At 33.0% G+C, this 22,973-nt stretch overlaps 1 pseudogene; it reads right to left on the reverse strand.

The window, feature by feature from the left end:
* Nucleotides 1-9,722: 9,722 nt before the first annotated feature.
* LOC123594395 lies at nucleotides 9,723-22,139 on the reverse strand (annotated as a pseudogene).
* Between the last annotated feature and the right edge of the window lie 834 nt (nucleotides 22,140-22,973).

Below are 22,973 nucleotides of genomic sequence, written 5' to 3' on the forward strand. Positions count from 1 at the left end.
CCTCAGATCCTCACCATTCTCCTTAGCTCATATAAATATCATCTTCAGAATTTCCATGTTTATGTGGATTCTCTACATGTATACTATTAAATTTTATGTTCTCCTGCTAGTATATTTCATGTCAATTTGATTCTAAATTCAGTTAGAAAGATATTGAAGGGCAGAGGAAATTCTTCCCCCCCAACAGTTCTTGAAGCTCATGTACTCAATCCATATGAACAGCCAATTTGTTTTTGTTTTTAAGGTATTACTTCTCCATATGGACTGATCTGAAACATTTGCAGATAAAAACTAAGAGAATTCATTGCCAACAAATCCACTCTATAAATAGAGTCCTTTATGCTTAAATAAATGAATAATAGATAGTAACTCAGATCTACATGAAGATATGATGAAGACAGGTAAAAGTAATTATAGAAATTATTAAATTAATCATAGAAAAGAATATAAATATATTTTGTTTGTAACTCTTTTACTTATATATGATTGAACAGACAACTGTATAAAATAATCATGAATCTGTATTGGTGGTAATATATTATACAGAGATGTAATTTGTATGACAAGAAAACCAGAAAAGAATAGAGGCATAATAGCATTATACAGGAGCACATTTTTACAATAAACTTGAAATTAAATTGTTACTACCTGGAACTATATTGTTATAAGTTAAGATGTTCACTACAATCCCAAAAGCAATCCCTAAGAAAATGAGTCAGAAAATAGTAAAAAAAAAAAAAAAAAAACACAAAAATTAAAATGGTACAAAAGTAAATATCTATTTACCAAAAAAATAAAACAATGATGGGGGAATAGATGAATAACAAAAACATAAGATATATAGAATATAAACACAAAAATAGCAGACTTAAATCCTATTGTATCATTAATTATACTAAATGTAAATAGATTTAAAATGTCAATCAACAGACATAGACTGGCAGAATGGATTAAAAGTAGCAATCTACGTACTGTCTACAGGGGGAATACTTTATATTCAAAGACAAAAATTATTTTTAAATAAGGACAAACATACCACACAAATGATAATCCAAAGAGAGCTAGAAAATCTATATTCATATCAGACAAAATAGACTTTGAGACACAAATGGTAACTATGGATTATGATGGATATATTATAATTATAAAAGGATCAACCAATTATAAATATATAACAATTATAAATCCATGTGTCCCTAACAACTCAAACCCAAATACATGAAACATAAAGTGACAGAATTGGAAGGAAAAATGGACACATAACAATAATAGCTGAATAATTTAATATGTCACTTTCAATTATGTCTCAATAAGACCAGGATAAAAACACAAACTATATTAGGAGATTTTGAGATGAATAAAAATAAAAACCCAACACACCAGGACATATTGAATATAATTAATTCAGTGCTTATAGTGAAATATATATATATATGTATATTCCTGCATATATATTAATATACAAGATAATATTTATATATTAATATATTATTGAATATATATTGTATAAATTCCTACACATACAAAAAGAATTATCTCACATTAATAGCCTAACATTCCAACTTAAAAGAGAAGAAAGAGCAAACTAAATTCAAAGCTAAAAGAAGGAAGGAAGTAATAGAGATTAGAATGCAGATGAATACAATAAAGAACAGAAAAATAATAGCAAGAATCAATGAAATCAAAAGTTGATTCTTTGAAAAGAACAACAAAATTGACAAACTTTAATTTAGACTGACCAAAGACAATATGAAAAATGCTCAAATTATTAAAATTAGGAATGAATGGGGACACTACCAATCTGACAGAAATAAATTTAAAAAAAATATATAAAGGAATATATAAAAAAAAAGTGTATGCCAACAAATTAGGCAACTTAGATGAATTGGAAAAATTCTTATAAAGTTACAAACTACTGAAACCGATTTAAAAAAAAACTGAATAGATTTGAAGGAAACAAAGAGATTAAATTAATAATTTAAAAAATCCTACAAATAAAAGCCTAAGACATGATAGCATCACAGCTGAATTAAAAAACACAAGTCGTTCACAATTTTTTTCCAAAAAATACATGACAGACTCTACCTAACTTATACTGTGAGGCCAATATTACCCTGATACTGAAACCAGAGAAAGACATCACAAGAAAAGTGCAGACCAATATATTTGGAATATAGACACAAATATCCACAGAAAATACTAGTAAACCAATCTAGCATTATAAAAATAATTATGCAACATGAGTAAGTGGGACCTTTCAGAGGAATATAATTCCATATATTGTTTCAATATATGGAAACTATCCAAATAATATACCACTTGAATACACCAAAAATCCCATGATTATCTCCATAGATGCAGAAAAAGACATCTGATAAAATTAACTGACTATATATATATATATACACACACACACACACACACACACGCATACACACACACACTCATACACACACTCAACAGGCTTGAATAGAAGATAAGATTGCTAAGCTGGCAGAGGGCCTCTGTGATTTACACAGCTAACATGAGACTTAATGTTAAAAGACTGAAACTTTCCTCTAAGATCATAAATAAGAGTGCTTGCTCTCTCACCATTTATATTTGTTATTTTAGAGTTTCTAGCTAGGGAAATTAAGCAACAAAAGAGAAATAGCACCTAGATTAGAAAGTAAGGATAATCTTCATCTTTATATTCAGATGACATCTTGTCTATAGAAAAACACAAGGAATCCTTAAGAAAGAGCTATTAGGGCTAATACTTTATTCAGTTTTTAGCCAGGTTACAAGTTACAATATAAATACACAAAAATCAATTGTATTTCTATACATTAGCAGTAGATAATACAAAAATGAAATTAAGAAAATAATTCTGTTTGCAATTTCATCAATATAATAAAATTAGTATGAATAAATTTAGCAAAAGAAATGGAAGAGTTTTACACTAAAGCAACAAAATATCATTAAAATTATAGTGGAATTAAATAAATGAAAATACAACCCATATTAATGGATAAGAAGACAATATTGTTAAGGTGGCAATATTTTCCATTTATAGATTTATCTATAGTTTATTATAGATTTAAATACAGATCTATATTTATAGAAAATCCTATTATCTATAAACAATTTCCTTATTTTGCAGAAATTTATCGACTGATGAAAAAATTCATATGGAAATCCCAGGGACTAAGAATATTTAAAAAAAAATGTTGAAATGCACAAAATATGAGGACTCAACTTCCTGACTTCAAAATTTGCTACAACAATACAGTAATAAAGACTGTGTGGTATAAATATGGACATACAAATCAATGGAGGAGAGATGAAAGTGAAGAAATACACCCATACATCCATGGTCAACAGACAAAGCTGTCTAAATAATTCTATGGAGAAAGAATAGTTTTTTCAACATATACTGTTGGGACAATTGGATATCCACAAGCAAATAGATGAGGTTGGACCCCCACCTCCCACCATATAAAATAAAGGAAAATGAATCAAAAATATAAATGTTAGAGATAAAATTATAAAATTCTTAGGAGAAAACATAGGTGTGATTCTTTCTGACCATGTACTAGGCAATATCTTTGGTATGACACTAGAAGCACTAGCATTAAAAAATACATAAATTTGGGGCGCCTGGGTGGCGCAGTCGGTTAAGCGTCCGACTTCAGCCAGGTCACGATCTCGCGGTCCCTGAGTTCGAGCCCCGCGTCGGGCTCTGGGCTGATGGCTCAGAGCCTGGAGCCTGTTTCCGATTCTGTGTCTCCCTCTCTCTCTGCCCCTCCCCCGTTCATGCTCTGTCTCTCTCTGTCCCAAAAATAAATAAACGTTGAAAAAAAATTAAAAAAAAATACATAAATTTGACTTCGTTAAAATTGAAAACATGTGCCTTCAAAAGAAGCTAGTAAGGAAGTGAAAAGAGAACCCACAGAGTGAGAGAAAATATTTGCAAATTACATATCTCAAGAATTTAGTATCTAGAATAAGTAACTCTTAGAATGCAATAATAAAAAATAAACCCAGTTTCAAAACAGGCAAAAAATAGGAATAAACATTTCTCCAAAGGAGATATAGAAATAGATAATAAACACATAAAAGAATGATCAATATCATTAGTTATTAGGGAAATGCAAATCAAAATCACAAATAAATATGATTCACAGTCACTACTGGTACTAAAAAGAATGGACATTATCAAGTGTTGTCATAGATATAGAGAATTTGAACCCTCACATATTATAGGTGGGAATGTAAAATATTTCAGCTTCTTTGGAAAGTAGTCTAGCAGTTCCTTAATAGCTTAAACGTAGTATCATCATATGACCCAGAAATTATACCTATAGTTATGTACCCAAGGAATTAAAAACATGCATGCTATTAAGGACCTAAATGTGAGACCTGAAAGCATAAAAATCCTGGAACAGAACACAGGCAGTAGTTTTTCTGACATCAACTGTAGCAACAATTTTCTAGATATGTCTCCTAAGGGAAGAGAAACAAAAGCAAAAATAAGCTCTTGGGCCTACATCAAAATAAAAAACATTTTCCCCGTGAAGGAAACCATCAAGAAAACAAAAAGTCAACATACAAAATGGGAAAAAATATTTGCAAATGATATATCTGATAATGGGTTAATATCCAAAATATATAAAGAAATTATACAACTCAAAGTCAAAAAGACAAATAATTCAATTAAAAATGGGCAGTGGACCTAAATAAACATTTTTTTATCCAAAGATGACATACAGATGGCCAACAGGCACATGAGAAGATACTCAACATCACTAATCATCAGGAAATGCAAATCAAAACCACATTGTGTTATCACCTTACATTTGTCTAATGGCTAAAATCAAAATGAAAGGAAATGTGTTGGTAAGGATGTCAAAAAAAAAATTCTTGCACTATTGGTGCAAATATAAATTGGTGCAGCCACTGTGGACAACAATATTTAGGTTCCTTAAAAAACTAAACAGAAATACCATATGATACAATAATTCCACTACTAAGTATTTACCCAAAGAAAACAAAAATATTAATTTGAAAAGATATATGCATGCTTATGTTTATTGCAGTATTATTTATAAGATCCAAGATATGAATGCAACCTAAGTGCCAACTGATAGACAAATGGATAAGGAAGATGCGGCATATATGTGTATGTATGTGTGTGTGTGTGTGTGTGTGTGTATATATATATATATATATATATGGAATATGTATATGAAATGAAATATTACACAGCTTTAAAAAAGGATGAGATTTCCTGCAGTAGGGGCCCTGCAGCACTGGGAGGGAGGCAGGCCCATCAGAGGGATGGATCCACAGAAGTACAGTGTTGGGCATTTGTGCAGTGCTGATGCTTAGGGGCACTTGTACCCCAATGTTTATAGCAGCACTTTCAACAATAGCCAAAGTATGGGAAAAGCCTAAATGTCCATTAACTGATGAATGGATAAAGAAATTGTGGTTTATATACACAATGGAGTACTACATGGCAATGAGAAAGAATGAAATATGCCCCTTTGTAGCAATATGGATGGAACTGGAGAGTGTTATGCTAAGTGAAATAAGTCATACAGAGAAAAACAGATACCATATGTTTTCACTGGGTATTATGGAAGCAATTTGACAATAAATTTCATATTAAAAAATAAAAAAAGAATGAGATTGTGCCATTTGAGACAACATAGATAGACCTAGAGGACATTATGCTAAGTGAAATAAGTCAGATTATAAAACTCAAATACCATGTGAGTTCACTCAGATGTAGAATCTAAAAAAAATAAATGAATATGAAAAGAAATAAAAGATTCAGATCTATAAATACAGATAATAAATTGATCATTACCAGAGAGGAGGGGATGGGGGAATGGGAAAAATGGGTAAAAAAGAGTTATAGATACAGATCTCCAATTATGGAATGAATAAGTTATAGGAATAAAAGGCACAGCATGGGGAATATAATCAATGATATTGTAATAGTGTTGTATGGTGACGATAATAGCTACACTTGTGGTGAGCATAGCATAATGTACAGGGAAGTTGAATCACTATCTTGTAAACCTGAAACTTATGTAACATTATGTGTGAACTATACTCACATAAAAAGAAAATTAAAAACATATATTCACACAAAAACTTTTACAGAAATATTTATAGCAGGATTATTTATAATAGCAAAAAGTTCTAAAACAACTCAAATGCCCATCAACAGATACATGGATTAAGAAAATGTGACATAAACATACAATGGAATGTTATTCAACCTTAAAAAGGAACGAAATTCTAGTACATGCCACAACATGGTATAATCTTTGAAGTCATGCTAAGTGAAGAATCCAGACACGCATAAAAACAGCTATTTTTATGATTCAATTCATAACAAATATCTAGAAAAGGCAAATCCATAAACGTAGAAAGTAGATTAGTTAGTATCAGGGGTTGGAGAAAGGTGGGAATAGGAAATTGGCAGTGGACAGAGGGTTTCTCATTAGGGTTCTAGAATTAGATAGCGATGGTTGCACAATTTTGGATTTTCTAAAAACTTCTGAATCACTTTAAAAAGTGATTTTTTCATTATGTAAATTACATCTGCATAAAAATAAATATACAAATATATTGTAAATGTAAATAAATAGCTAATATATCTTATTTGAGAAACCAGTATAACAAGTCATGCTTTTTAAAATATTTGAGATTCTATGTACAGTTGATATCATGAAACCACGTTTATTTTAAGAGACAAAGGGAAATTATTGTTCATGTAACATGTTCATTTACATCTTATTAAGATCTTATAATTTATTATAGCATCTTATAATAAAAAATATGATGTCATCTTATAATAAGAAATATGTTTTGTGGGCGCCTGGGTGGCTCAGTCAATTAAGTGTCCAACTTTGGCTCAGGTCATGATCTCGCAGTTCGTGAGTGTGAGCCCTGTGTTGTGCTCTGTGCTGACAGCTCAGAGCCTGGAGTCTGCTTCAGATTCTGTGTCTCCATCTCTCTCTGTCCCTCCCCCACTCACGCTCTCTCTCTCTCTCTCTTTCAAAAGTAAATAAACATTAAAAATATGATTTTTTGTGAAATTAGGCATCTTTCATGATTAAAATATTCCAAATAACATATGCTTATGGAAAATTGGGACTTTATCAAGACAAAAACTTCTGCACAGTGAATGAAAAACCAACAGAATTAAAATGCAGCCTACAGAATGGGAGAAGATATTTGTGAATGACATATCTGATAAAAGGTCAGCATTCAAAATCTATAAAGAATTTCTCAAACTCAACACCCAAAAAGCAAATAATCCAGTTAAGGAATGGGCAGAAGACATAAATAGACACTTTTCAAAAGAAGACATCCAGATGGCTAATAGATATATGAAAATATGCTCAACATCACTCATCATCAGGAAAATACAAATCCAAACCATGATGAGATGTCACCTCACACCTGTCAGAATAGCTAAAATTAACAACACAAGAAATGACAGGTGTTTTCCAGGATGCAGAGAAAGGGGAACCCCCTTACACTGTTGGTGGACTGCAAACTGGTGCTGCCACTCTGGAGAACACTATGGAGGTTTTCAAGAAACTAAAAATAGAACTACTCTATAATCCAGCAATTGCACCCTTAGGTATATACCCAAAGGATACAAAAATACAGATTCAAAGGGTGCATCCACCCCAATGTTAATAGCAGGATTATCAACAATAGCCAAACTATGAAGAGAGACCAAATGTCCATCAACTGATGAATGTATAAAGAAAAGGTGGTATATATATGCAATGGAATATTATTCAGCTATCAAAAATAATGAAATCTTGCCATTTGCAACAATGTGGATGTATTATGCTAAACGAAATAAGTCAGAGAAAGATAAATTACATGTGAGTTCGCTCCTATGTGGAATTTAAGATATAAAACAGATAAACATATGGGAAGGGGGGAAAAATAAAAGAGAGGGGAACAAGCCAGAAGAGAGTCTTAACAACAGAGAACAAGCTGAGGGTTGATGGAGGGAGGTGAGTGGGAGATAGGTTAGATGGGTGATGAGTTTTAAGGAGGGCACTTATTGCGTTGAGCACTATGTGTTGCATAAGTGATGAACGACTGCATTCTACTCCTGAAACCAATATTGAACTGTATATTAAATAATTAAAATTAACATTTTAAATATTGATTAAAAAAGAAAATTCAATTTTTTATTTAGTACCTATTCATTTATGTGTCCTGAACACTTGAGAATTATTAAATAAGAGACTGTGGTCCTTATGAATTAATATCAATTGCTTAAAATATGTTTAAAAACATATTAAAAACATTTAAAAATCCTATCTTTTAGAATTCCATTATAACCTTCTCACTTTTGTTTTAAAGTACACACAAAATGGATACTATTCTATTTCTACAGTTTTCTGTAACACTTTTATCTATAAAATGGTAATAGTATAATCCATTCAAACCAATGTTACAGAGTTGATATGAAGGAAGTTACATGGCATTGTAAAAGCATTTTGAAAGATGATCACATTATATGAATGTTCAGTATTATTAAAATGTGCCTTTAGTTAACATGGGATATGGCTAATATAAGAACCTCTAAACTTTTACCAGCTATATCAAATGCTAAGGAGCTCAGCTTAAAATTTTGCAAAAGAGAAAACTAGAATAGTTTTCTAGTTATAGGTGCAAGAAAGACCATAATTGTAGCAACATTGATAGAGATGTATAAAACCATAATAAGAGCAATAGCTATGCTTAGTGCTTGGAAAATAAAAGAAAAACCTATTGAATCATTTTAGTAATTCCAAATTACAGCTGCTTCTGATCCATCCCCTAATTGTATGAAGTGAATAAATCATCTATATTGGCATGTTAAGATCCACATTTTGTAGTGACTGCAGAGTGGCTAAGCTTTTGTGGATATTATTAAAACTCATCACAGGAAATAAAATTAGAAAAGTGGATTACTTTGTAAACCACACAAACATGAAAAATGGCTCAGCTCTCTGCATTTTTTTGCCAGTTTTCCAAGTTCATCATGTAATCTAATTCCATAATGTGTTTTGTGAAGTTATTTTATCTATTAAACTAGCCTTTCAAGGATGTTTATAAAAATGTGGACAAATGTAACAAATATTGACTGGACTTGCAATTTTATTGGAAAAGAATATTAAAAAGAAAAGATTACATGTTTTTTTGTTTAAAGGTTTCTACTCTGTGATTACCCTTTCTGTTGTAAATTACTTTGCATTTGACTAGTCCTTAAAGAGTTGTGTTAAATGTGATAAACTTACTGCTGATAAGCATTTCTAAATTTGATGTATGTTTTGTTCTTCCAAATAATTTGGCATTTTTAAATCTAATATAAGCAGGTCTTTAAATTTTCATAATTTGAGGTGGTCTTTATTTTTAATTTTTTTTTTCAAGGTCTCCCCCATGGGGGCTTTTATTCTTGAGGACCTTCCAGAGCTCTCCATATTCCCACTTGAGGCTCAGTCCCCAGTGCTCCACAGCTCAGCCTCCTTCTAGGTTGGCATTGGGGTGGGAGGGTGGGGATGTGTCTGGGACAATCCAAATTAGCAAACCCTCCTCGTCTTTCCGCCTCTGTACAAAGGCTATCTCAGGGGAAGGTCCTTCATCATCTTTGCATTGGCTCTGGCATCTCCAGTGGGCTTGACCTCAGGAGCAGGTTGGGGAGAATGTTGCCATTAATTGTCATTTACTACTGTGTTCCTTTCTTGCTGGTACCTCCTCTGCTCCAGGAAAGCTTGTTCTAAGGAGGGTAGATTCATTCCTTCACACAAGTCAGCACCCAGGCTTTCACCACGGAGCCTCCATCCTTCTGGTGCTGGAGCTTCCCAAGACAAGGTACAGGGACTCCACCCGGGCTTGGATGGCTCCACCAACTTGGTACAGACTAGGATCTAGTAGATCCGTGTTGAACGTTTAGGGTCACTTGGGATTGAGTCATGTCATAGAGGCACAACCTGCTGAATGTTCTCAGTATCCCAGGTCGGGAAGTTGGCCGGTACTGACTTCCCAGGGGAAGTGATAGATCACAGGTTTTGGTAGCACCCCAAATAGTTGAGATGGATTTTTGAAGATTCCTGTCAGGGCATCATGACAGCCTTGGGTTTCCTCTTCCAGTCCAGTGGAATCATGTGACAGGGAAAAGGTGGGTTACCAGGAGTGCCTCACTTTTCCCCTCAAGCCTTCTTCTGTTGTCCTTTCCCTGGGGGTCAGCTCTAAGGTTCCCCTTGAGGAGAGCCCAGCCAGCCGCGGTCACAGCACCTATACCGGTGCTGCCTATGCCTCCACCATGGTCGGTTGAGCCTTGAGGTAGTCTTATTAATATTCAAATAATTTCCATAATATATTAACAATGGCCTATAAAGTATTCACCTTTATGGTTAAAATACAGATTTCTTAGAGATTTTAATAAAACTAAGTTCTTGTAAATTTTACTTGGAAAAACACCTAGGTATATTTTTACTGTTAAAGTTTACTTTACATACTTTTATTCACAAAATTCTGTATGACTATTTTAAATCTGTATATATTAATTATTAGAACAAATATTAAGAATATAATCCTATTCTTTATAGGGTGCTGGGAGATTATCTGGGGAACATTCCTGGGAAATGTAAATTTAAGTGACCAAGTGCTCTGATTTAAGTAGGAAGTTGAAGCAAGAACAAGTCAAACAGCAGGTCCAAAATTTGAGTGACCAAATTCAAGATTAAGGAATAGAAGCTGCACAAAACATAATCTTGATACAAATGTAGAGGTTGGTTGGCAGCAAAGAGAACTGTTAAGAAGTTTTAAAGTCCAGAAAAAAAAAAAAAAGATATTGGAAGAGCTGGGCAGTACAGCAGCAATTCCTGAACTGAAAACCAGGTACTTAAGGGTGGCTTTATTATTTTATTAATGGCATGGAGTTTTGAAGCATTCATTAAGAAGCAATGAAATGGGCAGGTGATACTGGATTCAATGAGAACCAATATTTTCAAGTGTTATTAATTTCTGTGGAAATTAGTCTGTAAATCATTATTTGAATTAGATTACTATGTTAAATAATTGGAGATGATGTCTAATTCAGCAAAATATACCTGTAAAAGAAATACTAGATTAATTTTTGCCTCTCCTAAAAGATAATGAGGGAATTCTGTTCTACTTATGATACAAACTGCTGGAAAATGTCACAGTTCTGAAAATAATAAAAAAATCACTTAAACTATGAAATCATAAGTTCCTTTTAATGCACCAAAGAGTTGAAGTTATAGAGTAATATTTAGCCAGAAATCTGAAGAATTGAAGTACTTCCACATAAAGAGGGGATATAATTATAGAGTCACTTCTGAAAGAGCACAGGATGAAGACATGCAAGGGGCCATATAAGTGGATAAGAAGAGTTATGCTAGAATGATAAATAAGAAAACAATTCCATTTACAATTACACTATAAATAATCAGATACCTAGGAATAAACCTAATGAAAGAGATGAAAAACCTGTACTCTGAAAACTATAAAACATTGATGAAAGAAATTGAAGACAACACAAAGAAATGGAAAGATATTCCATGCTCATGGATTGGAAGAACAAATATTATTAAGATGTCTATACTACCCAAAGTAATCTATAGTTTTAAAGCAATCTCTATCAAATACCAACATTATTTTCCACAGAAAAATAAAAAACAGTTCTAAAGTTTACATGGAACCACAAAAGACCCCAAATAGCTAAAGCAATTTTGAAAAAGAAAAGCAAAGCTGGAGGTATCACAAAACCAGACTTCAAGATATATTGCAAAGCTGTAGTGATTAAAAGAGTATGGTAATTGAACAAATACAGACACAAAAATCAATGGAACAGAATTGAAAACCCAGATTCAAAACCACAATTAAATAGTCAATTGATCTTTTACAAATGAGGAAAGAATATCTAATGGGGAAAAGACAGTCTCTTCAACAAATGGTGCTGGCAAAACTAGTCAGGTATATGCAAAAGAATGAAACAAAACCACTTTCTCAAACCATACACAAAAACAAACTCAAATTGGATTAAAGACATAATTGTGAGACCTGAAATCATAAAAAATCATAGAAGAAAACTCAGGCAGCCATTTCTCTAACATCAACCATAGCAACATTTTTCTAGATATGCCCCCTGAGGCAAAAGAAATAAAAGCAAAAATAAACTATTGGCACTACATCAAAATAAAAAAGTTTCTGCACAGCAAAGGAAATGACCAAGTGAAACTAAAAGACAACCTATAGAATAGGCAGAGATATTTGCAAATGACATATCCAATAAAAGGTTAGCATCCAAAATATATAAATAACTTATACAACTCAACACCCAAAAAACAAATAATTTAATTTAAAAGTGGGCAGAAGACATGAATAGACATTTATCCAAAGAAAACATCCAGATGACCAACAGATACATAAGATGCTTAATATTACTTATCATCAGGGAATGCAAACCAAACTACAATAATATACCACCTGTCAGAATGGCTAAACACACAGACACACAGACACAGGCACAGACACACACACACACACACACACACACACACACACACACACACAATGAAACAAGTTTTGGCATGGATGTGGAAAAAAAGAAATCCTCTTGTACTACTGATGGGAATGCAAACTAGTGCAGCCATATAGAAAACTTTATGGAGGTTCCTCAAAAAGTTAAAAGTATAACTACCTCATGATCCAATAATGACAGTAATGGGTATTTACCCACAAAATACACAAACACTAATTCAAAGGGATACATACCTCCATGTGTTTATTGCAGCATTATTTAAAATGTAGTTTCAATCTTATTTCATTCTGTTCGCTGGTCCATCTATTCAATTTTTCAATTTTCTTTCTTTTCTTATTCTTGAATACAGAAAGAGAAAAAAAATATTTTCTGGTTTTACAAAAAAGATTTTCCTTTAATTTTTTCTACTATATATTTTTTTACTTTTTATAATTTTTTAAAATCCCATTTTACTTTCAAAAATTTATTTTTATTTTCCTTTTTTATAAAAAAGAGTTTTCTTTAATTTTTTCTACTATATGTTTTAATTTTTTGCAAGTTTTGAAAAATCTACTTTCAAAAATTCATTTTTACTTTCCGTTTTTATATAAAAATATTTTCTTTAATTTTTATGCTGTTTTAATTTTTTTTGTAAATTTTTAACTTATATTTTACTTCTATCATGTCATTTTATTCTATTTTATTGCATGCATTTATTTAAATTTTAAAATGCTTCCCTTTTTGTCCTTTTTTTCTTTATTATTTTATTTCCCTTTTTTCTATATTCTAACAGGGTTTTTTTTTCTTTTCTTTTAAATCTTTTTTTAATGTTTATTTATTTTTGATAGAGAGACAGAGCATGAGCGGGGGAGGGGCAGAGAGAGAGGGAGACACAGAATCAGAAGCAGTCTCCAGGCTCCGAGCTGTCAGCGCAGAGCCCAATGACGGGCTGGAGCTCACAAACTGTGAGATCATGAACTGAGCCGAAGTCGGAAGCTCAACCAACTGAGCACACAGGTGCCCCAGGGTTTGTTTTTTTTTTTTTTTTTTCAACAACAAGACCAAACAAACCTAGGATCTAGCATTTTTATTTGATTATTTTGTGTTATTTTTAATTTTTAATTTTTTAATTTTTATTTATTTATTTTTATTTTATTAATTCTTTTTCTTGCTTCAAAATGACAAAACAAAGTAATTCACCAAAAAGAAAAAAAGAAGGAAGAAATGACAGCCAGGCACTTAATTAATACAGATACAAGCAAGATGTCTGAACCAGAATTTAGAATCACAATAATATGAATACTAGCTGGGATTGAAAGTAGATTAGAATCCCTTTCTGCTGAAATAAAAGAAGTAAAATCTAGTCAGGATAAAATTTCTTTTTTTTAATTTTTTTAAAGTTTTATTTATTTTTGAGAGAGACACGGAGTGCAAGCAGGGGAGGGGGAGAGAGAGAGAGAGTGAGAGAGAGAGAGAGAGAGAGAGAGAGAGAGAGAATCTGAACCAAGCTCCAGGCTTTGATCTGTCAGCACAAAGCCCAATGAGGGGCTCGAACCCACAAACTGTGAGACCATAAACTGAGCCGAAGTCGGATGCTCAACTGACTGAGCCACCCAGATGCCCCTAGTCAGTATAAAATTAAAAGTGCTATTACTGAGATGCAATCTTGAATGGATGTCGTGTTGGCACAGACGGACAAAGCAGAGCAGTGAATCAGTGATATAGAGGAAAAACTTATGGAGAATAACGAAGCAGAAAAAAAAAGAGGGAAACTAAGGTAAAAGAACATGATATAAGAATCAGAGAACTCAGTGATTCATTAAAAAGGAATAACATTCAAATCATAGGGGTACCAGAAGATGAAGAGAGAGAAAAAAAGGGTAGAAGAGTTATGTGAACAAATCATAGTGGAAAACTTTCCTAACCTGGGGAAAGACACAGATATCAAAATGCAGGAAGCACAGAGAACTCTCATTAGATTCAATAAAAACCTACCATCAACAAGGCATAGCATAGTCAAATTCACAAAATACTCAGGCAAGGAAAGAATCATGGAAGAAGCAAGGGAAAAAAGTCCTTGACCTACAAGGGAAAATAAATCAGTATCACAGCAGACCTATCCACATAAACTTGGCAGGCCAGAAAGGAGTGGCAGAATATATTCAACGTGCTGAATGAGAAAAATATGCAACCAAGAATTCTTTATCCAGCAAGGCTGTCATTCAAAATAGAAGGGGAGACAAAAAGTTACCCAGACAAACAAAACTAAAGGAGTTTGTGACCACTAAACCAGCCTTGCAAGACATTTTAAGGGAGATTTTCTGAGGGGAGAAAAGATGAAAAAAGAAAAAAAAAAGATCAAAACCAACAAAGACTAGAAAAGACCAGAGAACACCACCAGAAAATCAAATTCTACAGGCAACATAACGGTAATAAATGCATATCATTCAGTACTCACTCTGTCAATGGACTAAATACTCTAATCAAAAGACATAGGGTAACAGAACGGATAAGAAAACAAGATCCATCTATATGCTGTTTACAAGAGACCCATTTTAGACTTAAAGACACCTTCAGATTGAAAGTAAAGGAATGGAAAGCCATCTATCATGCTAATGGTCACTAAAAGAAAGCTAGAGTCGTCATACTCATATCAGACAGTCTATATTTTAAAATAAATACTGTATTAAGAGAGGAAGAAGAGCATTATGTCATGATTAAGGGGTCTATCCACCAAAAAGATCTAACAATTGTAAACATTTATGCTCCAAATGTAAAGCACCCAAATATATAAATCAATCACAAACATACAGAAACTCATTGATAATAATATCATACTAGTAGGAGACTTTAACACCCCTCTTAAAGCAATGTACAGATAATCTAAACATGAAATCAACAAGGAAACAATGGCTTTGAATGATACACTGGACCTGATGGACTTAACAGATGTATTCAGAAAATTTCATCCTAAAGCAGGAGAATACACATTCTTCTCAATTGCACATGGAACATTCTACAGAGTAGATCACATACTGGGACACAAACCAGCCCTCAACAAGTACAAAAAGATCAGTATTATACCATGCATATTTTCAGACGACAACATTACAAAACTTGAAATCAACCACAAGACAAAATTTGGAAAGACAATACATACTTGGAGACTAAAGAACATCCTACTAAAGAATGAATGGGTTAGCGAAGAACTTAAAGAGGAAATTAAAAAGTACATAGAAACCAATGAAAATCATAACACCACCAAAGATAATGCCCAAAACCTCTGGGACACAGCAAAGGCAGTCATAAGACGGAAGTATATAGCAATCCAGGCCTTCCTAAAGAAGGGAGAAAGGGCTCAGATACACAACCTAACCTTACACCTTAAAAAGATGGAAAAAGAACAGCAAATAAAACCCCAAACCAGCAGAATATAGGAAATAATAAAGATTACAGCAGAAATCAATGCTATGGAAACAAAACAAAAACAAAAACAAAAACAAAAACAAAAACAAAAACAAAAACAGTAGAACAGATCAATGAAACCAGAAACTGGTTCTTTGAAAGGTTTAACAAAATTGATAAGCCACTAGCCAGTTTGATCAAAAACAAAAAGGAAAGGGCACACATAAATAAAATCAAGAATGAAAGAAGAGAGGTCACAACCAACACTGCAGAAATATAAACAATAATAACAGAATATTATGAGCAATTATACTCCATTAAATTTGGCAATCTGGAAGAAATGAACAAATTCCTAGATACATATAAACTACCAAAATTAAACAAAAAGAAATAGAAAACTTGAACAGACCCAAAACCAGTAAAGAAATTGAATTAGCAATCCAAAATCTCCCCCTAAACAAGAGTTCAGATACAGATGGCTTTCTAGCGGAATTCTTCCAAACATTTAAAGAAGAGTTAACACCTATTCTTTTGAAACTGTTAGAAAAAATAGAAATGGAAGGAAAACTTCCAAATTCATCTTGGAAGCCAGCATTACCTTTATTCCAAAACCAGACAAAGACCTCAAAAAGAAATACAAACCAATTTCCCTGTTACATGGATGGAAAAGTTCTCAACAAGATCCTGGCCAACCAGATACAAAAATATATTAAAATATTCACCACGACCAAGTGGGATTTATACCCAGAATCAGGGCTGGTTCAATATCCACAAAATAATCACTCTGGTATATCACATCAATGAAAGAAAGGGAAAAACTGAGAGTTTTCCCCCTAAGGTCAAGAACAAGACACGGATGTCCAATCTCTCCACTGTTATTCAACACAGTATCGGAAATCTTAGCCTCTGAAATCAGACAACACAAAGAAATAAAAGGCATCCAAATCAGCCAGGAGGAGGTCAAACTTTCACTCTTCACAGATGACATGATACTCTATATGGAAAACCCAACATATTCCACCAAAAAAATGCTAGAAGTGATTCATGAATTCAGCAAAGTTTCAGGATATAAAATCAATGCACAGAAATCAGTTGCATTCCTATACACCAACAATGAAGCAACAGAAAGAGAAATCAAGGAATTGATCCCATTTACAATTGCACCAAAAACCATAAAATTAATAACTAGGGATAAATCTAACCAAAGAGGTGAAAAGTCTGTACACTGAAAACTATAGAAAGCTTATGAAAGAAATTGAAGAAGACACAAAAAAATGGAAAAAGGTTCCATGCTCCTGGATAGGAAGAACAAATATTGTTAAAATGTCAATACTACCCAAACCAATCCACATATTCAATGCAATCCCTATCCAAATAACACCAGCATTCTTCACAGAGCTAGAACAAATAATCCTAAAATTTGTATGGAACCAGAAAAGACCCCAGATAGCCAAAGCAATGCTGAACTAAGGTTACCTGAGGCTGTGATACCATTTAGAATAAGAAAGCCCAGTCAATATTTTAAGAAAGATTTGAAGAGCAAGATATCCACAGGGGACTTTGAAAAGCTCTGAAATATTCTTTGGAATCTAAATTATAATATACCTGTTTAGGTCTGTGTATCTGCCCAGAAAATATGTAAGGTTGCTAGTGACATAGCTCTGATTGAAATTGAGGCCCTATACAATCAGCAAGTGGAGGCTAAGACAGATTTATAAACTTGTTGAGTATTTCAGATGTGTGCCAGATACACATAAAACATTAGATATTTAAGACATTTGAGGAAATATCTGACAAATTATTAGCTGCCTCTTAAGTTAACTGAGAATACATTACACTACTCACCACAGGGAATACAAAATTTGAATAATTAGTCTGGATAAGTTTCCAAGCAAACACCACCAATAACAACAAATAAGTGATGGGGAATAAGGAATGCACTTGTGATGGGTACCAGGTATTGTATGGAAGTGTTGAATAACTACATTGTACACCTGAAACTAATATTACACTGTATGGTAACTAACTTGAATTTAAATAAAAACATTAAAAAACAGAAAAAAAACTAACAATAATAATAAAACACAATATCTACAGCAGCACACCCTGGGGAGGGTGGTGATGAAATGGCCAGAATTGATGAATTATATTATTTATATTACATTCTTTAAAATATCCAAACTTCAAAAAAATACAGGACATTCAAAGATGCAGGAAAGTATTGCCCATACAGAGGAAAAAAACAGGCAATAGAAACTATCCATGATGAGAGCTCAGATACCACATTTAACAGGCAAATCCTTTAAATCAGTTATTATAAATATGTTCAAAGAACTAAAAATATGTCTAAAGAATTAAATGAATATATGAGAAAAATATCTCACCAAATAAGGAATGCTAAATATATATATATATATATACCACTATAAAATAAAAATAGAAATTCTAGATTTGAAATGAATAGGTTCTAAAATTAAAATTTCACTAGAGAGGTTCAACATCAAAATCAACTTTACAAAAATAATTAATGAACCTAGAAATAGGTCAATAATCAAATTAGAGAAACTGAAAGCAGATGAATGATGAAAAATAGGGCCTCAGAGAAATGCAGAACATCAAGTGTATTAACATATGTGTAATGAGAATTCCAAAAGGAGAAAAAAAAGTGGCAGAAAGAATATTTGAAGATATAATGGCTGAAAAATTCCATTTTTTTTCCTTTAGAAGTTTTAAAATTTTCCCAAATTTTTAGTTTTTAATTTTAATTCAGGTATAGTTAACATACAGTGTTATATTAGTTTCAGGTGTACAACATGGAGATGCAACAATTCTATGCATTACTCAGTGCTCATTGTGATAAGTATATTCTTTAATCCTCATCACCTATTTCGCTCATCTCCCCACCCAATGCCCCTCTGGTAATCATCAGTTTGTTCTCTATAGTTAAGAGTCTGTTTCTGGGTCTCTCTCTCTCTCTCTCTCTCTGTTTTGTTTCTGAAATTCCACAGATGAGTGAGATCACATGGCATTTACCTTTCTCTGACTTATTTTGCTTAGTATTACACTCTCTAGGTCCATACATGTTGGTGCAAATGACAAGATTTCATTCTTTTATAGCTGTATATTATTCCTCTGTGAGTGAGTTGTGTGTGTGTGTGTGTGTGTGTGTGTGTGTGTCTGCGTGTGTTGGACATATCAAAGTGTTCTTTGGTAAATGTCTACTCATGTTTCCTACCCATTTTTAATTGGATTATTTTTTGGTATGGCATTGTATCAGTTTTTTATATATTTTGGATACAAACCCTCTGTCAGATATGTCATTTGCAAATATTTTCCATTCAGTAGGTTATCTTTTAGTTTTGTTGATTATTTCTTTTGTTGTGCAGAAGCTTTCCAATTTTTGAAAACTTTTTTTCAAAGTTTATTTATTTATTTATTTATTTATTTATTTATTTTTGAGAGATAGTGAGAATGGGGGTGGGCAGAGAAAGAGAGAGAGAGAGAGAGAAAGAGAGAAAGAGAGAGAATCCAAACAGGCTCTGAGCTGTCAGTGTAGATCCCCAAGTGGAGCTCAATCTCATGAACTGTGAGGTCATGACCTAAGCCAAAATCAAGACTTGGACATTTAAATGAATGAGCCACCAAGCCCCCCCTATGCAGAAACTTTCTATTTTGATACTGTCTTAATAGTTTATTTTCGCTTATGTTTCCTTTTCCTCAGGAGACATATTGAAAGAGATGGCTACAGTTATGTCAAAGAAATTATTACCTGTGTTTTCTTCTAAAATTTTTATGTTTTCAGGTATCACATTAGGTCTTTAATATATTTTAAATTTCTTTTTGTGTTTGGTATAAGAATGTGATCCAGCTTCTTTCTTTTACATTTTGCTGTACAGTTTTCCCAGCAACATTTCCTGAAGAGACTGTGAACATTTCCTGAAGAGATTGTGTATTCTTTCTTGCTTTGTCAAAGATTAACTGACCATATAATTATGGTATTATTTCTGGGTCTTCTTTTCTGTTCCTTTGATCTATGTGTCTATTTTCTGCCAGTACCATACAGTTTGGATTACTATAGCTTTGTAGTATAACTAGAAGCCTGGAATTGTGATACCTCCAGCTTTGTTTTTCTTGGTCAAGATTGATTCCACTATTTGGGGTCTTTTGTGGTTCTATACAATTTTAGGATGGTTTGCTTTAGTCAAAAATGCGGTGGATATTTTGATAAGGATTACATTATATCTACAGATTGTTTGGAGTAGTACAAACATTTTAATAATATTTTCCTTCAAATCCATGAAGATGGAATGTCTATCCATTTCTGTGTATAGATCTTCAATTTCTTTCATAAATGTTTTATAATTTTCAGGGTAAAGGTTTTTCACATCTGATTAGCTTTATTCCTAGGTATTTTACTATTTTTGGTGCAGTTACAAATGGAATTGTTTTCTTAATATCTCTTTTTGTTGCTTCATTATTAGCATATAGACATGCAACAGATTTCTGCACATTGACTTTGTATCCTGCAACTTTACTGAATTCATTAATCAGTTCTAGTTCTTTGGTGAAGTCTTTAGGTTTTAAATATATAGTATCATGTGAAAGATTAATTTCTACCCTATCAATTTGTATGCCTTTTTTTGCCTTTTTGTTATTCTGATTGCCATGGCTAGGACTTATAGTATTATATTGAATAAAAGTGATGACAGTGGATATCCTTGTCCTGTTCCTGGCATTAAGGGAAAAGTTATAAATTTTTCACCATTAAATATGATGTTTATTGTGGGGTTTTCATATAAGGTCTATATTATGTTGAGGTATTCTCCCTCTAAATGTAATTGATTGAGTGTTTTCATCATGAATTGTACTTTGTTAAATGCTTTTCCAGCATCTATTGAAATGATAATATCTTTTATCCTTTCTTTTATCGATGTGGTGTATGACATGGATTGATTTGTGAATATTGAACCACCCTTGCATCCCTGAGATAAATCTTACTTGATAGTGGTGAATGATTTTTAACGTATTGTTGTATTCAATTTTGGTAGTATTTTGTTGAGGTTTTTTGCATCTATGTTCATCAGAGAGATTGGCCTATAGTTTCCTGTTATATGATGCCTTTATCTGGTTTTGGTATCAGGGTTATTCTGGCATCATAGAATGCATTTTTAAGTTTCCCTTCCTTTTCTGTGTTTTGAAGTAGTTTGAGAAGCATGGGTATTAACTTTTCTGTAAATGTTAGGTAGAATTCACCTGTGAGGCCATCTGAGCCTGGAATGTTGTTTGTTGGGAGGTTTTTGATTACTGATTTAATTTTGTTCCTGAAATTTGTTCAAATTTTCTATTTTTACTGCTTCAGCTTCGGTAGGAAATATATTTCTAGGAACTTCTTCATTTCTTCAAGGTTGTCCAATTTGTGACATATAATTTTTCATAATATTCTCCTGCAATTGTCTGTATTTCTGTGGTGTTGGTTGTTATTTGTCTTCTGTGATTTGTGATTTTGTTTATTTTACTCATTTCTTGTGGGGAATAAGCTTAGAAATTCCCTGTGCTTACACCAATGGGTTAACAAGGCATAAAGAATTATAAAGCCATAGGATGCTTACACCCGAGTTTATGTAAACAAGACAAGGCAACCAAGAATAGAGAGGTGCAAAGGCACCCCAGAATAAAGAGGGGGTGTAGAACCCCCAGAATAGAGAGGGAGGAGGAAAGGCCCCCAAATAGAGAGGGGCTCAAAGGTGCGCAATACATAGATATATGAAATAAAAAAGATTAGATATTCAGGGTGGAAGCACCCCCAATTTAGCAGTATAGCAGAAAGCTGCTTTCACAGGAAGAAAGGACCAAGTTAGGCAAACAGGTAAATTGGGCTACAGACTGCTGCACTGCAGGTAATGCAGATCAGAGCAGAGACGATTAATGAAAGAAAAGGTGCCTTGTGAACTCTGAGGTGCTTTCCCCTACCTGTCTCATCCCCTAGGCTAGCTAAGATAAACAGGAGTGGTGCCTCATGTTCCTTGTAAACAATCTTCCATCCAACTGCCCGGTTTCAGGATTTTGTTTTATATTAACCCAAACCCCTAACCCCAAATATCATCAAAACCCCCTTTCCCTCATATCCACAAGTTAATGTTTACAGATTCATTGTCTCTTTTTGCACGTTCATCGCCATGTTTGTAAGCCTTCTGATCTTAATAAAAATGGGGCAAGGACACGTATTCGGGGCTTTTGTCTTTTCCCAGACGTTAGCCATTTCTCGTTTTTCATCCTGTATCCTGCTCTTTTGCTAGCCAAAAAAGAACTTCAGCCTTAGAGTCTATGACAAGTTCTCTTTTTTTCTTTTGGTGAGTCTGGCTAGAGGTTTATCAATTTTGTTGATTTTTTGTTTTCAATGAACAAGCTCCTAATTTCATTGATCTCTTCTATTGTGGGACTTTTTTGTTATTTTGTTTATTTTTTATTTTTTATATCATTTATTTCTGTTCCATCCTTTATTATTTCATCCATTCTACTGATTTGGCACTTTGTTTATTCTTTTATTAGCTTCTTTAAGTATAATTTTAGGTTATTTGAGATTTCCCTTGCTTCTTGAGGTAGGCTACTATGCCTTTAAGCTTTATATATAGAACTGCATTTTCTGCATCCCATAGATTTTGGACCACTGTGTTTTCATTTTCATTTGTTTCCATGTAATTGATTTCTTCGATTTCCTGGTTGAGCCATTTGTTTAGTACCATGCTAATTAACCTATGTGTATTTTCTGTCTCTCCAGATTGTTTCTTGTAGTTGATTTCTAGTTTCATAGTGTTATGCTCAGAAAAAAAAAATGCATGGCATGACTTCGATCCTTTTTAATTTGTTGAGAAGTTTTTTGTGGCCTAATATGTGATCTATTCTGAGGAATCCTCCATTTTCATTTAAAAGAATGTGTATCCTGCTATTTTAGGATGTAATGTTATGCATATTATCTGTTAAATCCATCTGATCTAGTGTGCCATTCAAGGCC

The sequence above is a fragment of the Leopardus geoffroyi genome, chromosome X (assembly GCF_018350155.1).
Source record: "Leopardus geoffroyi isolate Oge1 chromosome X, O.geoffroyi_Oge1_pat1.0, whole genome shotgun sequence".
Classification (NCBI taxonomy): domain Eukaryota; kingdom Metazoa; phylum Chordata; class Mammalia; order Carnivora; family Felidae; genus Leopardus; species Leopardus geoffroyi.